The following is a 17591-nucleotide window of genomic DNA, read 5'->3' as shown; positions in this document are numbered from 1 at the left end:
AGGATTTATGGAATTACTTATGTATAAAAGAAAGTGAACAACCTAAAATCAGTAGTATTAGAATGCTTTTAACCCCAATTAGTGCAGCAGGGTGTGAGAGACTTGATTTTCTATTAGCCAAGCTTTACACTGTTCAATTAGCCCCTGCACTATCCCTATAGTGTGGAGAAAGCTCCCCTATTACATCACTACACTATCTCTAAGCTGTCCCTGAACTGCTCAAAACTAATATTCAGTATTAAAAGTCATTCCTAATCACTGTCCCTAGAGCCTGTCACATCTCTCCCTGCACTAAGGACCCCACGATAGCAGTAGTATTAGACAGCTTTTTTTACCCCAATTAGTGTATCAAGGTGTAATAGCATTGCTTATCTATTAACCAAGGGGAACACTCTACATTGTCCCTGTGCTGTCCCTGAACTCTTCCTATCCAATTTTGTTTTACAATTAACATATTTCTTAATCACTGACCCTAGCACCTGTCAAGTCTCTCCCTGCACTCAAGTTCACATTAAAATGGTGGAGATCGGGCAGGATGAGGCTTTTTATAGAGCTGTGACATCACAGGGGCTGGCTATCTGCTGATGGCTGGCTGCACGGCATTATGGGTGATCCCTCATTCCTTGGCTTCTTTCACTTTGTAACATGTGCAACAGCCAATATAGAAAAAATCAGATTCATTACCAATAAAGACGAGGAAATTGGGATCTGTGACAAATCAATTTTTTCCTGAAATTCGGATCGAATGTCACTTCCTCAACTTTGATTGGCTTAAAACTAGTGACCACTGCAGCCAATCACTGGCTTTAATGGTATACGGCACATGACTGCTGAGACCAGTTACCGGCTGCAGCAGTCAAATGCGGTATAAGGGGAATGCCACCACTCCAGCCATGTAAATAAATTTCAGCTAGGAGGACAGAAGAAGCAGCATCAGAATGGAGGAGGCTGGTTAAACCAGTGAGTATGCATTATTTTGTTATTTTAACACCTTCCCTACTTTTTAAATTTTTTTAATTTTTTTTTATGTTTAACAATTTTTAACAAACCATCAATAAAATTACAAATCTGATATAAAGTTTGCATGTCTCGTGCTCCAACCCACAAGCCAAAATTGAGTATTCTGCCATGATAAAGACAAAAGTTTAAGTGGATATAGACAAAGAGTTGTACAATAAGGAGGCTAAAAAAATGTTCAAGGCCATGTAACCTAGAAAAGGTTGTACAGGAAGCTGGGACAGCAGCCAGGAACAGTCCAACACATCAGGAAACACTGTCCCATTATAAGACAGTAAGGAGTAAAACAAAAATTTTACAACAAAGTAAATGGGGAAAGGGTGAAGAAGTGTAAGGAAGTAGATAGTAAGTCCAAGGCTGCTCTTCATACACAATTAAACCACGGCACATACAGAGAAAGGATGCAAGTTTCTTTTATTCAGAGCTCCAGTTATGATAATTGTAGTATATCAGTGGGTCCCAGTTCTTGATTACAGCCTATAATATATACAAGATATAACATAGCAACTTTTTTGAGTTAAAAAAAATATATATCTGTCCATCCAGTTCAGCCTGTTATCCTGCAAGTTGATACAGAGGAAGGCAAAAAAGACCCCTGTGAGATAGAATCCAATTTTCCTCACTTTAGGGGGGAAAAAAATTCCTTCCCGACTCCAATCAGGCAATCAGAATAACTCCCTGGATAACAACCTATCTCTAGTAGCTATAGCCTGTAATATTATTACTAGAGATGAGCGAATCGAAGTTGACAAAGTGGAATTCAATCCGAATTTCAGGAAAAATTAGATTCACACCGAATCCGGCATTTATCACGTTTCATGGTAATGATTAGCATTTTTTCCTAAGATGGCTGCTGCATGTGTTAGGACATGGAGCAAGGAACTCTGGGAACGAGGGATCACCCACAATGCCATGCATGCAGCAAATCAGCAGCCAGCCAGCACTGTGATGTCACAGCCCTATAAATAGCCTCAGCCTTCTTGGATGCAGCCATTTTCCAGTGTTCTTAGAGCAGGGAGAAATGTCAGCAGGCGCTAGGGAGAGTGATAGAAAAGACTTTCAAACTTTAGTTTTCCTGTATTCTGTTCAGGGAAAGGATAGGGAGGAATCATTTCACAGTACTGAAGCAGAACAGTGTTTAGTAGGGGAGTGTACAGCCTGGGTAAAAGAAACAATTATATTAAACCTTTCAGCACTGACTGGGGATCCAAATTGCCTTTATACAGCTCTGTAATTCCAGCAAACCGTTCTTGTTATTGGGGTGCAAGTGCTGTTTGATACAGCCATTAAAAGGGTTTATTACAAGGAAATTATTTTCCCTTGTGCGGGGCAGTTATATGTTCTAAAGCATTTTTTGTCTTGTATTAGTGGGGGAAAAAGGGCTTATTAGCCGTTGTGTGGCGAAGTGAGAAAATAGCAGCCCTTTTTGGTGTGTATTAGTGGCAAAAAATATATATTTGCCAATCAGCGGTGCAGTTATATGTTCTAAAGCCCATTTTGAAGTGTATTAGTGGCACAAAAAAAGTATTTGCCGTTCTGTGGTGAAGTGAGAAAATGACAGCCCTTTATGCCGTGAATTGGTGACAAAAAAATACATATATCTGCCGTTCAGTGGTGCAGTTATATGTTCTAAATCCCTATTTGGTGTGTATTACTGGGAACAAATATATATTATATGCAGTTCAGCAGTGCAGTTACATGCCAAGAAGGGCTTTAGAACATATATTAGTGGCACAAAAAAAGTATTTGCTGTTGTGTGGTGAAGTAAGAAAATTACAGCCCTTTTTGGCGTGTATTAGTGGCAAAAAAATATATATAATATTTGCCGTTCTGTGGTGCAGTTATATGTTCTAAAGCCCTTTTTGGCATGTATTAGTGGCAAAAAAATGTACGATTTGCCTTTCAGCAGTGCAAGTATATGTTCTAAAGCCCTTTTTGGCGTGTATTAGAGGCAAAAAAATATATATTATTTGCCGTTCTCCGGTGCAGTTACATGTTCTAAAGCCCTTTTTAAAGTGTATTAGTGGCACAAAAAAAGTATTTGCCGTTGTGTGGTGAAGTGAGAAAATTAAATCCCTATTTGGCGTGTATTAGTGGCAAAAAAAATTATATTATATGCCGTTCAGCGGTGCAGTTGTATTTTCTAAAGCCCTTTTTGGCATGTATTAGTGGCACAAAAAAAAAGTATTTGCCATTGTGCGGTGAAGTGAGAAAATTACAGCCCTATTCGGCGTGTATTAGTGTAAAAAAAATATATATATGGTTTGCCGTTCTGTGGTGCAGTTACATGTTCTAAAGCCTTTTGTGGCATGTATAAGAGGAAAAAAGTAAGGGTTTATTTGCCGTTCAGCGGTGCAGTTATATGTTGTAAAGCCATTTTTGTTGTGCATTAGTGAAAAAAAAGGGCTTATTAGCTGTTGTGTGGTGAAGTGAGAAAATTACTGACTTTTTTGGGGTGTTTTAATTTCCTATTTATTTATTTATTTGATCTAACAGTATGTCAGACAGAAGTATCAGGCCCTGCACAGGGGAGTGGATACGGCCTAAATGTTTCTGGCACAGGTCGCACCAGAGTAAGGGGGGCGTGGAAGCAGGAGTCGCAGTGAGAGGCCTGAGCTCCCAGTGTCATCTAACCCAGACAAGTTTTATATGCTGTGGGCTCAGCTCCACTATACAGCGAGGACGAGCTACAAGAGGACAGTCAGCAGCTACTGGCCAGCCAAGATGTGGAGGAGACATCTCCCGCTTCCTCCAGTAGGCTGGCAAGTAGTGATGAGGAGAGTGGCGTGGGAGCTGGTGTTGCAAGCGGTTAGGCTCCTGGCTCAGACTGTTGAGGCAGACATCAGTGACGTACAGTACTCGATGATGATGTAGCCGATCGCAATTGGGAGCCAGGTGATGAAGGGGCTTCATCATCATCGGGAGAAGAGGGGTCTGGTTGCGCACGAGGCAGCTGCGGAGCCAGCAAGTCGCTAGCGTGGCCGGAAGTCAGCAAGGTGGCAGCAGCCATCCACTTCATAGGAGCATACCAGCTCGGAAAGTAGTAGTGCAGGGGTTCATGGAGGCAGCTGCCATAGAAGTCAGTCAGTGCGGAGTGTTGGGGATAAACCTACTCAGCGGTGTGGCAGTTTTTTTATTATGCCACCGGAGGAGGTGAACATGGCCATTTGCCAAATCTGTGGGCAGAAGGTAAAGCGTAGCTATAGCGCCAATGTTGGCACCACGGCCCTGCGTCAACATATGCAGCAACATATTCACCAGAAAAAGTGGCCTGGGAGAACCATGGCTCCGATGTGGTGGTCCAGCCTGCTGCAGCAACCGCTGCATAACCCAGGGGCATGCACCCGATTTCAGGCGTTCAAGGTTCCACCACTTCAGCCGAAGGGAGCAGTCTGGCCTTCCCATCATCTACTGGTCCTGATGCTCCTCGTCCTCCTACTCCTTACTCATTACGCATTTCATCAGCCATCGATCACCAAAGCGATTGCCAAGAGACAGCAATACACAAGTGGTCATCCTATGGCGCAAAGCTGAACATGCTCCTGGCCAAGTTGCTGGTACCCCTCCCTTTCCAAGTGGTGGACTCTGCACATTTCAGAGAACTAATGGTTTGTGCTAAGCCGAGGTGGAGAGTTCTAAGCCATCATTTATTTTCCAAAAGGGCAGTACCATCCCTGCACACATATGTAGAACAGAAGGTGGGCCAGTCCTTAAGCCTGTCGGTGTCTGCCAAAGTGCACTGCAGAGCCAATGTGTGGAGCTTTACCTATGGTCAGGTATAATACATGTCCTTTATGGCCCACTGGGTGATTGTGGTTCTTCCACAGCCACACAAGCAACTTGGCCAGGTGACATCTCTTCTGCCTCCACGTTCTCACGTCCTGCGACTATGTCCACCTCTGCCTCCTCATCCTCCACCGTGTCCTCAGCCTCCACTCAGGGGACAATTCACAGTGCCCTTCCAGAATACCATATGTGCAGGGAACGGCGGTGTCACGCTGTTCCTACCTCATTTGCCTGGGTGAACGGAGTCACACACTTCTCCATGTCCTTCATCAAAAAATCTATTCCTGGCTTTCTCTGTGACAACTCAAAATTGGAACCATTGTGACCGACAATGGGAAGAACATAGTGTTGATGATGCATCCAGGAGGGTTGAGCCATGCGCCTTGCATGTGTAGTGGCCCCAACGCTATGGTGGGTCCCATAAAATGGCTTTTTTTACATTGTTTTTATTTATTATTTTTTATGATGTTTATCGTACAGGGTGGATCATGTGATATATTTATAGAGCCGGTCATTATGGACACGGCGATACCTAATAGGTGTCGTTTGTTTTTGGTTTTTTTTCTGTTTTTTAATTAAAAAATAAGGTGAAAGGGGCCTTTTTTTTATCTTTTTTTTACTTTATAAATGTTATTACTTTATAAATTTTATTAAAAACACTTTTTTTTTACTTTTTTTCTTTACTTTATTTCTGATGTTCACATTTGTGGGTCTGATCCCCTCTGCAATGCATTACAATACATCTGTATTGTAATGCATTGCCTGTTTGTGTACTACAGTGAGTAGTACACTAACAGGTTGCCTAGGAGACACAGCCTGAGGCTGAATCTCCTCGGCACCCATAGGAGGCAGGTCCCAATGCCATTCAAGGCATTGGGAAGCCTCTGCATGGCATCAGGCTGACTTCTGACACATCGAGTCCATGCCACAGCAGCGCAGGGACTCAATGTGCTCCCTCACCCAACACAAACTCCTTCTGGTTAATCCACCAGCATCGGCTTTTACAGCGATGCTGGCGGATACAGCAGGGGCCCGGCTACCAGGGACTGCCGGGCCCCTGCAGTGATCGCGCACGCACCGCTCCGCTGCCTGCCCGATCACCATGACGTACTATTACGTCAAATTGCGGGAACGCAGTGGCTTCCGTGACGTAATAGTACATCATGTGTTAGGAAGGGGTTAAACCCTATGGGAGCTGTGGAAAATTACCAGCTTCTTAATCAAAGCCCTAACAGTCTCTCAGTATTCATTAACCCTTTCCACAGAGCCATGTAAATACAGTGATAATGAACAGGATATACAGTACAGACCAAAAGTTTGGACACACCTTCTCATTCAAAGAGTTTTCTTTATTTTCATGACTATGAAAATTGTAGATTCACAGTGAAGGCATCAAAACTATGAATTAACACATGTGGAATTATACACATAACAAAAAAGTGTGAAACAACTGAAAATATGTCATATTCCAGGTTCTTCAAAGTAGCCACCTTTTGCTTTGATTACTGCTTTGCACACTCTTGGCATTCTCTTGATGAGCTTCAAGAGGTAGTCACCTGAAATAGTTATCCAACAGTCTTGAAGGAGTTCCCAGAGATGCTTAGCACTTGTTGGCCCTTTTGCCTTCACTCTGCGGTCCAGTTCACCCCAAACCATCTCGATTGGGTTCAGGTCCGGTGACTGTGGAGGCCAGGTCATCTGGCGCAGCACCCCATCACTCTCCTTCATGGTCAAATAGCACTTACACAGCCTGGAGGTGTGTTTGGGGTCATTGTCCTGTTGAAAAATAAATGATGATCCAACTAAACGCAAACCGGATGGAATAGCATGCTGCTGCATGATGCTGTGGTAGCCATGCTGGTTCAGTATGCCTTCAATTTTAAATAAATCCCCAACAGTGTCACCAGCAAAGCACCCCCATGCCATCACACCTCCTCCTCCATGCTTCACGTTGGGAACCAGGCATGTAGAGTCCATCCGTTCACCTTTCTGCATCGCACAAAGACACGGTGGTTGGGACCAAAGATCTCAAATCTGGACTCATCAGACCAAAGCACAGATTTCCACTGGTCTAATCTCCATTCCTTGTGTTCTTTAGCCCAAACAAGTCTCTTCTGCTTGTTGCCTGTCCTTAGCAGTGGTTTCCTAGCAGATATTCTACCATGAAGGCGTGATTCACACAGTCTCCTCTTAACAGTTGTTCTAGAGATGTCTGTGCTGCTAGAACTCTGTGTGGCATTGACCTGGTCTCTAATCTGAGCTGCTGTTAACCTGCGATTTCTGAGGCTGAACTTATCCTCCGCAGCAGAGGTGACTCTTGGTCTTCCTTTCCTGGGATGGTCCGCATGTGAGCCAGTTTCTTTGTAGCGCTTGATGGTTTTTATGACTGCACTTGGGGACACTTTCAAAGTTTTCCCAATTTTTCGGACTGACTGACCTTCATTTCTTAAAGTAATGATGGCCACTCGTTTTTCTTTACTTAGCTGCTTTTTTCTTGCCATAATACATATTCTAACAGTCTATTCAGTAGGACTATCAGCTGTGTATCCACCTGACTTCTCCACAACGCAACTGATGGTCCCCACCCCATTTACAGTGAGATGTGAAAGTTTGGGCTACCTCGTTAATCGTCACGATTTTCCTGTATAAATCATTGGTTGTTACAAAAAAAAATTTGGGTTAAATATATCATATAGGAGACACACACAGTGATATTTGAGAAGTGAAATTAAGTTTATTGGATTTACAGAAAGTGTGCTATAATTGTTTAAACAAAATTAGGCAGGTGCATAAATTTGGGCACTGTTGTCATTTTATTGATTCCAAAACCTTTCAAACTAATTATTGGAACTCAAATTGGCTTGGTAAGCTCAGTGACCCCTGACCTACATACACAGGTGAATCAAATTATGAGAAAGAGTATTTAAGAGGGTCAATTGTAAGTTTCCCTCCTCTTTTAATTTTCTCTGAAGAGTATACTACTACAGAGGGATCTGGATAGACTGGAGGCTTGGGCAGATAAGTGGCAGATGGGGTTTAACACTGATAAATGTAAAGTTATGCACATGGGAAGGGAAAATGCAAGTCAACCTTACATACTAAATGGTAAAACACTCGGTAACACTGACATGGAAAAGGATCTAGGAATTTTAATAAACAGCAAACTAAGCTGCAAAAACCAGTGTCAGGCATCTGCTGCCAAGGCCAACAAGATAATGGGTTGCATCAGAAGGGGCATAGATTCCCGTGATAAGAACATAGTCCTACCACTTTACAAATCACTAGTCAGACCACACATGGAGTACTGTGTACAGTTCCGGGCTCCTGTAAACAAGGCAGACATAGCAGAGCTGGAGAAGGTCCAGAGGAGGGCAACTAAAGTAATAACTGGAATGGGGCACCTACAGTACCCTGAAAGATTATCAAAATTAGGGTTATTCACTTTAGAAAAAAGACGACTGAGGGGAGATCTAATTACTATGTATAAATATATCAGTGGTCAGTACAGCGATCTATCCCATCATCTATTCATTCCCAGGACTGTGACTGTGACGAGGGGACATCCTCTGCGTCTGGAGGAAAGAAGGTTTGTACACAAACATAGAAAAGGATTCTTTACGGTAAGAGCAGTGAGAATATGGAACTCTCTGCCTGAGGAGGTGGTGATGGTGAGTACAATAAAGGAATTCAAGAGGGCCATGGACGTATTTCTGGAGCTTAATAATATTACAGGCTATAGCTACTAGAGAGGGGTCTTCCTCTGGATCAACTTGCGGGATAACAGGCCGAACTGGATGGACAAATGTCTTTTTTCGGCCTTATGTACTATGTTTCTATGTTACTATGTTACTAGTAGCAACATGGGGGTCTCAAAACAACTCTCAAATTACCTGAAGTCAAAGATTGTTCACCATCATGGTTTAGGGGAAGAATACAGAAAGCTGTCTCAGAGACTTCAGCTGTCTGTTTCCACAGTTAGGAACATATTGAGGAAATGGAGGACCACAGGCTTAGTTCAAGTTAAGGCTCGAAGTGGCAGACCAAGAAAAATCTCGGATAGACAGAAGCGACGAATGGTGAGAACAGTCAGAGTCAACCCACAGGCCAGCACCCAAGACCTACAACATCATCTTGCTGCATATGGAGTCACTGTGCATTGTTCAACCATTTGGCACACTTTACAAAAGGAGATGCTGTATGCGAGAGTGATGCACAAAAAGTGCCGCTTGAGGTGGGCTAAAGCACATTTGGAGAAGCCAGCTTCATTTTGGAATAAGGTGCTGTGGACTGATGAAACTAAAATTGAGTTATTTGGCCATAACAAGGGGCGTTATGCATGGAGGAAAAAGAACACAGCATTCCAAGAAAAACACCTGCTACCTACAGTAAAATATGGTGGTGGTTCCATCATGCTGTGGGGCTGTGTGGCCAGTGCAGGGACTGGGAATCTTGGCAAAGTTGAGGGATGCATGGATTCCACTCAGTATCAGCAGATTCTGGAGACCAATGTCCAGGAATCAGTGACAAAGCTGAAGCTGCGCCGGGGCTGGATCTTTCAACAAAACAACGACCCTAAACACTGCTCAAAATCCACTAAGTCATTTATGCAGAGGAACAAGTACAACGTTCTGGAATGGCCATCTCAGTCCCCAGACCTGAATATAATAGAAAATCTGTGGTGTGACTTAAAGAGAGCTGTCCATGCTCGGAAGCCATCAAACCTGAATGAACTAAAGATGTTTTGTAAAGAGGAATGGTCCAAAATACCTTCAACCAGCATCCAGACTCTCATTGGAACCTACAGGAAGCGTTTAGAGGCTGTAATTTCTGCAAAAGGAGGATCTACTAAATATTGATTTCATTTCTTTTTTGTGGTGCCCAAATTTATGCACCTGCCTAATTTTGTTTAAACAATTATAGCACACTTTCTGTAAATCCAATAAACTTAATTTCACTTCTCAAATATCACTGTGTGTGTTTCCTATATGATATATTTAACTGACATTTTTTATCGTAACAACCAACGATTTATACATGAAAATCATGACGATTAACAAGGTTGCCCAAACTTACGCATCCCACTGTATAAGGCAAGAAATCCCACGTATTAAACCTGACAGGGCACACCTGTGAAGTGAAAACCATTTCAGGTGACTACCTCTTGAAGCTCATCAAGAGAATGCCAAGAGTGTGCAAAGCAGTAATCAAAGCAAAATGTGGCTATGTTGAAGAACCTAGAATATGACATATTTTCAGTTGTTTCACACTTTTTTGATATGCATATAATTCCACATGTGTTAATTCATAGTTTTGATGCCTTCAGTGTGAATCTACAATTTCATAGTCATGAAAATAAAGAAAACTCTTTAAATGAGAAGGTGTGTCCAAACTTTTGGTCTGTACTGTATATCAAACAATGGGCAACCTTGACGAGTACCTCTAGTCAGGGTGAAGCAAGGGGTCAAACCACCATTAAGGTTCAGTCTCGCACAAGCGGAATTATACAAAAGCCTGACCATAGTTAGAAAGGATGGGATTTGTACCTAGATTTTTAACACCTTCCAGAGAAATTTCCACTCAACCCTGTTGAACGTTTTAGAGGCATCCAAAGACAGGACCAAGCAGGAATCCCCTTGGGTGGACTGGATGTTCGCAAACAGGTGGTGAAGGTTGTGATGAGTGCCTTTATTGGGAACAAATCCGTTCTGATCAGGGTGTACTATTGAGGAAATAACTCTGGAAAGCCTGATAGCCAACATTTTAGAGAAAAGCTTAACGTCTGCATTTAATAGTGATATAGGTCTCTAGGACTCCATTTCTAAGGGATCCTTTCCCTTTTTTAATATTAATACAATTACCGCTCCACCATGATTCCGATAAAGTACCCTCCTTCAGAGACTCATGAATAAGCCTAAGCAAATATGGAAGAATAACATCTCCATATTTACGATAAAACTTATAGGGAAGACCATCTGAGCCAGGGAAGGATTTTTCAGAGCAGGTCTTTAATGCGGCCTCTAGTTCCTGTAAATTTTCTCTGTGTTTCTGTGAGAGACAGGAAGTTGATGGAGTAAGAGTCCATCTTTTCATCCAAACTGTTTTTACTAGATCTGTATATTTCCCAAAAATATTTTATAAACGTTTCCTTTATTCTTTCCTGGTTTTCCGTAATAGTACCCTCAATTAATCGAATACTGCATATTTCTTTTTTGGGGTCTTGATTAGATATTATCTTAGCCGGGACGCCTGATTCACAGAAATGTTTTTGACCCCTGAAAAATAACCTTTGTTGGGCCTTGTCCAAGAGAAACTCAGAGTACTCCTTACTTGTATTTTGCATCACTCTCCTGTTTTCCTCTGTTTTTTACTTAGAGAACTGTTTTATCCCATGAAAAGCGGCCTCTTTAAGAGCCCTCTCCTTCCTCCCGGCTCCCGGAACCCCTTTCTTAAATGAGAAATATTGCTAACAAGTAACCCCCTTACAAATGCCTTAAACGCGTCCCATACTACTTGGATTTTGGCTGATTTATAATTAGTCTCCCAGTAGTGTACCATCTCCTGTTTTATCTGGTTATGATGATCTATTACAGAAAGCCAGTAGGGGTTTAATCTAAAGGGACTGCCCCTTTCTTGTCATCATCCAGGGTAAGTTAAAGAGATACCGGGACATGATCTGAAAGTGATCTGGCTTTATATTTTATATGCTTAATGTAATGTATCTCAGATATTTTTAATTTACTAATGTGAGGTCTATCCTGGACATACAGTTTCCAGATCTGGTCACACAGGAATAGACTCTTTTTCCAGTCCTATAACACTCCAAACGTCTATAAGGCCCGACTCCTGACAGAATCGAGTCAATGGAGATCCCTGATTAGATATGGAGGTGTAGATGTCTCCATCCATAGTGGTCTGGTCAATCTTAGGGTTAATTGCACAATTGAAATCCCTGATTACTAGGGTAGTGCAATCTGGCCACTTCTCCATAAACATTAATAAACAATTAAGTACATCAGAAGAAAACTGAGGAGGAATATAAATAAAATCCAAAATACATAATATACAGAAATATTTCCCAAAAAGAAAAAGAAATCTCCCCTGTTTATCAATAGAGGATCCCTCGCAGGGAAAGTCAATCCTTTTATGTAAAAAACACTAACTCCACTAGAGTGACTGGTGAAGTTAGAATGATATGCCTGCGAGATCCATCCCCTAGTGATCCGCATCATAGCCTCTTCAATAAAGGGGGTTTCCAATAGGCAGACTAAATCTCTGGTGTCTCTGGACTAAATCGAACATGGCCTGTCTTTTAAACTTATCCCCAAGTCCCAGAACATTCCAGGTTAGAATTGTGACAGACATATAATCAACTATCAATAGCAGTCCCCTATAGACTCCTTCGCCCTGTTATCCATCGTTAGAGACGCATCCCTACCCCCCCTCCCCCCCCCAAGGACCCTGACCTCCCCACAGTCCACCCAGGCCCCCCATGATTCGCTACTAAAGAAAGATTTCTCTACTGAGACCATCCCTCCCCCTCCCCACTGATCCCGCCTCCACCAAACAGCTGAAAGAGTATATGCCACAGTTCAAACGTTATTCCGGTCTAGCAAGGACAGGAGTATCAAAAAAGTGCGTTACTTCATTAAATATTATCCGCAGTTTGGCTGGATATATAATGGAATATTTAATGTCTTTGCCCTGAAGAATTTTTTTTTACAGCCCAGAAGGAACGTCTCATATCTAGAACCTCGAGAAGTACGGGAAAAAATAGAGTTTGTTGCCGTTATATAGAATAGGGGAGCATTCCCGTGCCCGCTTTAAATTAGTGTCTCTATCCTGGGATGTAAGCATCTTTGCCAGTAATAACCTTGGCTGCCTTCCAAGGATCGGTTTACCCCCGGGAATCCGATGGGCCCTCTCCACTAAAAACGGAGGCGAAAAGTGTTTCTTCCCAAATTTCTCCAAGATTAAGGCTTGTAACATTTCAGCTGGGTTTTTCCCCTCTAAGCCCTCAGAGTCCCAGGATTCTCATGTTTCATCTTCTCGACCTGTCTTCCAGGTCGACAACTATTTTTTTCAAATTACTATAGTCTGTTTTTAAAGTAGCAATATCAGATTTTAATACTTTTACTTCGGATTCCATGGAACTCGCAGTTTTTTTCTATTTTGCCAAATCTATCTCTTATCTTTGTTAAGTCGTCTTTAATAATGGATACATCAGTCTGAACAGTCCCTAATTGCAGAGAGACATTGTGTATTGCCCTTCCGTTGTTTTTGACCGTTGCTAAAATCTCATCTAATGGAGAGAGCTTCCCCATTGAAATATCCACCTACCCTGCCCTCTCCCCTTCTCTATTCTGCTGGTGTTCATCTGATACCTCCTCGTCTCTGGGTTCAAGGATGTTCTTTTTCATACTTATGTCCTGCTTCCCTTTTTTTTCTAGCCCTAGTATTTACATTTGGAGACTTTAGAAATTGCTCAATTTAAGCAGACTCTGACGGTTTCTGTCCTGGTTTGGACAACAAGAGATCTATTGAGCGCCTGTTTTGCTTGGGGGCCATGATTTATTTATTTTTCTTCTTTTCCCCTTCTCTCTTCCCCCCTCCTCTCCTCCTTTTTTCTTTCCTATATTCTCCTCATTTACTGTATTTCATAACAGTTCTTAATCAGTTCAGTTCATAACAGAGTGTGTGGCCTTGAGAAAACTTTTTGGGACCAGTTATTAGCTTACATGCAAGAAACTGGTGTAATTGCTGCCGTACCACTTAGTTGTGGTAAATGTGGCGCAGATTCACGTTTTCCACAAAATGTATTTGTTCTTTAAAATGGATTACTTCTGTATGCCATCAGCCACAGTTTTTGCCACTGCTCTGTATGACAGACCTGGGAGCTTTGACAAGGCATTTTTCACCACGTAGGGTGCAGCCAAAGGGCAGAGATCGCATCCAACATCTGTCTTCCCACTCAAATGCTACAACATCTGAGGGGTTAAATGACAGGAATTGGAATTATTGCTGATCCCGGTCATTGCAGCCAGGTGTCAGCTGCATTATACAACTGGCACCTGCTGCATATAGAACATGATCAGCTTATGATTTCGCTCCATACACCTCTTGGTCCCTGGTGATCTATTATTATGTTAGAGGTCGCGAGGAGGTTAAGGATCACAGACAAAACTCATATTTACATTCCTCGCCCTGAGCATAAATTACACCTTGATAGGTCTAGAAAAGGGAGGTATATATATTATTGTCCATTAGCTACTGAATCATTTCAATAGGTAAAAGGTTATTAATAAAAAAAATTGGCCCACTTTTTTTTTTATATTGCCCCATCACTACATGTATTTCGTGAGTTTTTTTGTAGTGTTTTTTGCATCTGAGGATTTTGCTTTTTTTTTTTGCTCCTGATGTTTTTGTTCATTAGATTGCGTTTTTAGTCTTTCTTGCATCTTTTAAAAAATGCAGCGTGCTGTAGTTTTTGGTGTTCTTTCAGGCATTTTGTCAATACCTTCTTTATAGGAGAAACATTGCATGTAGCTAATGCTAGTGCTAAGTCACACTGTGTGCAAAAAATGCAAAGGTGGCAAAAATGTTTCTTTTTATTCTGTTATTTATTTATTGGCAAAAAATTGCCACAGCGAAATTCATGTGTGTACCTTGACACCACCCTTAGATTACTGGATCAGTATTCTGCATCAGTTTTATTTATTTTTTGGTCAAAATTAAGAACCTATAGAGGACCCACTCCTCGTTTTGGGGTACAAATACTAATGCAAAATACTGTCGTGTGAGAGTGACCTTCATACATTTTTTTTAAAGACGGTTCATGGCTGTCAGCATATATATTCACTTCTGTTTTGAAATATACACAGGTAAGATCCTAAAGGTGGAGAAACAGGAAATTGTTATATGTATATTATTAACCATCAAAGGGTATTTGAACCTTCACTCAGAGCCCAGAATGTGTAGCAGCGCTTCTCTATACCTTTGCCCCACATTGGCTCTGCTCTGCTTTTACAACATACAGAGTATGGATCTATAAAAAGTATATGGAATCTGTACTACATATGCTGCTGTGTCACATAAAAAAGATAAATCCAGCTCACCCAGTTGAACTCAGTGCACAAAGTAAGTCAAGGTCGACTCCTGTAGTGAATGCAAAAAATAAAGCGCTCCAGCACTGGATAATCTTGCATAGTCTGTCTTTATTGAACATCCATCAAAAAATGACTCCAAACATGGATATCACCTCCCCACACCCCTGGACAGGTTTACATGTTTCGAACCTACTTGGTTCTTAATCATAACCTAATTGTTATATGTATATTATATAAAAATGGAGAAGAAATGATAGCGGCACTCACCCGGGTGTAGCAAAAAGATGTCTTTAATCCAGGAAAGACAAGTACAAAGTAACAGCAGGCTGGGGCGGATACAGGCCTGCCAGCTGAGCACTCAGATATGTGCTTATCCTGATGACTACCCCCTAGTGAAGTGAGTGTGACTAGTGTGAAATTGTCCTGAGGGGCATTTCATTCATTCATTTATTATATTTTCACCATTTATATTAGTGTAAGTTTATGCCATTTGTGTGAAGCTGCCCTGAGGGGCATTTCACCATTTCTATTATTAATTTCTATTATTATTCATTTTTAATTTTTCAATTATACTATCCATTTATCTATATCCCTCCTTTATATAGCTGTGTTCACTTATAGTACCACGTACTATTCTTAAATCATGTGATAGAGCTATCCAGTCCTACGTCTCATTTTCCACCCCTAGCTTCCCTTTATTATATTTTTTTTCCATGACTTTGTGTCCTAACGGGGATTAGCGCTTGTTTTCTTTCTCTCCTGTTTTTTGGGGTCTATACTGTAAGTGACTGACTCTGTTCAACACTATAGATATATCACCCTACATACGCATTCATGCACAAAGGTTTAAACGGTAAAGACCAGTGTGCTTTATATCGTTTTTCCTACACTCGTAAAGTGTACCTAAACTTACATATGAACTTTGCAGTGATCGGGCCGCAGGGGCAATATGTGAGTGTTGGTGGGCCGATAGGGGTACTAGTTGTTTACTCACTGTTTTGTAGGGCTCGCTGGGCTGATGTGTAGTGAATGGAAGTACAGCACTAGTTTCTTCAGGGCACACTCTTTTGTCCAGGGACTCCCGCCAGATGGTGGTTGAGGTGCCCTTGATCGAATGGTTTAAGGTGCCGTGGAGGCAGGGTCTCTGGTGTTCGTGATGCCAGCACAGTTAGGTGCAAAGGAAGGTGGTAGAAAGGATGAGGAGTCAATGGTTGTAAACAATGGAACTTTTTAACTGATCATCTGATTATCTCAGAGTAGTCAGTACAGTTCATCTATATAGCAAAAGTTATAATCCAAATATCCGCTCAACTGTACTCCTTGTAGCAGGCTTGACAATAAGTTCATAAGATTTTCCTGTAGCAGGCAGGAGAGATTCCTTCTTATTTCTGTCTACACTATGTCCACACTCTAGCAGCCAGGTACTGGATATAATAAATTCTTACTTGTAACTAGCAATCCACAGGGCGGTCTCCCTAACAGCAGGCATGAATTCTCTGCTCCATTGCACTGGTTGCTTTCAAAAACACTGGTCCACAATATCCATGGAGGAATGTGGTAATGGACAACCTTGAGCCTAGTCGTCCGCCTGTGTCCAGGTGCTTTTAGGCTTCTCTCGGTCACTGGTGCTGTGGAGTCCATAAGCTAATGCTGCTTCTATCTTCATTAGACTTTTTCTATATCCTTGAATTCTCTCTGGTCTGTGCCAGGAAGCTGTAAGGATGTTCTCCCTACCCCCTCAGCTTGGCCAAGGCCAAGGGGCAAAAAATGGCAGCTACATACTGGACTTATCTGGTTCTGCTCCTCACTCCTCTACTAACTTCTTCCCTTTGCCTTGGCATACCCTAAGATATACATGGTAAGAAATACATTGACATGGTATAATGCATATGCCCAAAGTTATACAGGGCCCCACGACAATCACAGAGTGGGACACTGCAACTTTATTAAAACATTTTCTAAATGTGATTAAATACATTTTTGTAATTTAGGCTACTTTCACACTAGCCATCATAGGATCTTAATACTGGAGAAAAACACTTCAGTATGGACAAAACATAGCTGAACGGAACGAAATGCTCCAAAAGGCATTCCGTTCCATTTGGTTGCGATCCCAAGGAGAGCAAACCGCGCGGGTTTCTTTCCATCATGGGATGCAATGCAAGTCAATAGGGACGATTTATCGCTGCTCCTGCTTGTACCAATGCTGCTCTACTAAAGGCTGGCATAAATAGGCTATGTCAGCCTTTATCACCTTTATCAGCCTATGTCAGCTAAAAGCCTGCACCTATGCATATCAGTCCTCTGCCTGTGCCCACTCTTCTAAAGCCTGACATAGCCCATCTGTGCCAGGCTTTAGCAGAGCAGCACTGATACAAGCAGGGGCAGTGATGTGCTATGAGGTCGGATGCCGGCTATTTGATTCCAGAACCCGCCTCCTGTATTTGTATTAACAGGTCAGTTATCTTCATTGGTGGCGCAGTGCACCCCCCCTCCCCAGTATAATAAACATTGGGGGCGCAGTGCGCCCCCCACCCCAGTATAATTAACATTGGTGGCGCAGTGTGCCCCCCCAACACCCCAGTATAATAAACATTAGCGCAGTGCCAACGAGGGTTAAAAAATAAAATAAAAATTAACTAACCTCCTCCAATTGATCGCGTAGCTACAGGTCTCCTGTTTTCT

The sequence above is a fragment of the Bufo gargarizans genome, unplaced genomic scaffold (assembly GCF_014858855.1).
Source record: "Bufo gargarizans isolate SCDJY-AF-19 unplaced genomic scaffold, ASM1485885v1 original_scaffold_2195_pilon, whole genome shotgun sequence".
In the NCBI taxonomy this organism is placed as follows: domain Eukaryota; kingdom Metazoa; phylum Chordata; class Amphibia; order Anura; family Bufonidae; genus Bufo; species Bufo gargarizans.
Note: the sequence above shows the minus strand (reverse complement) of the source record.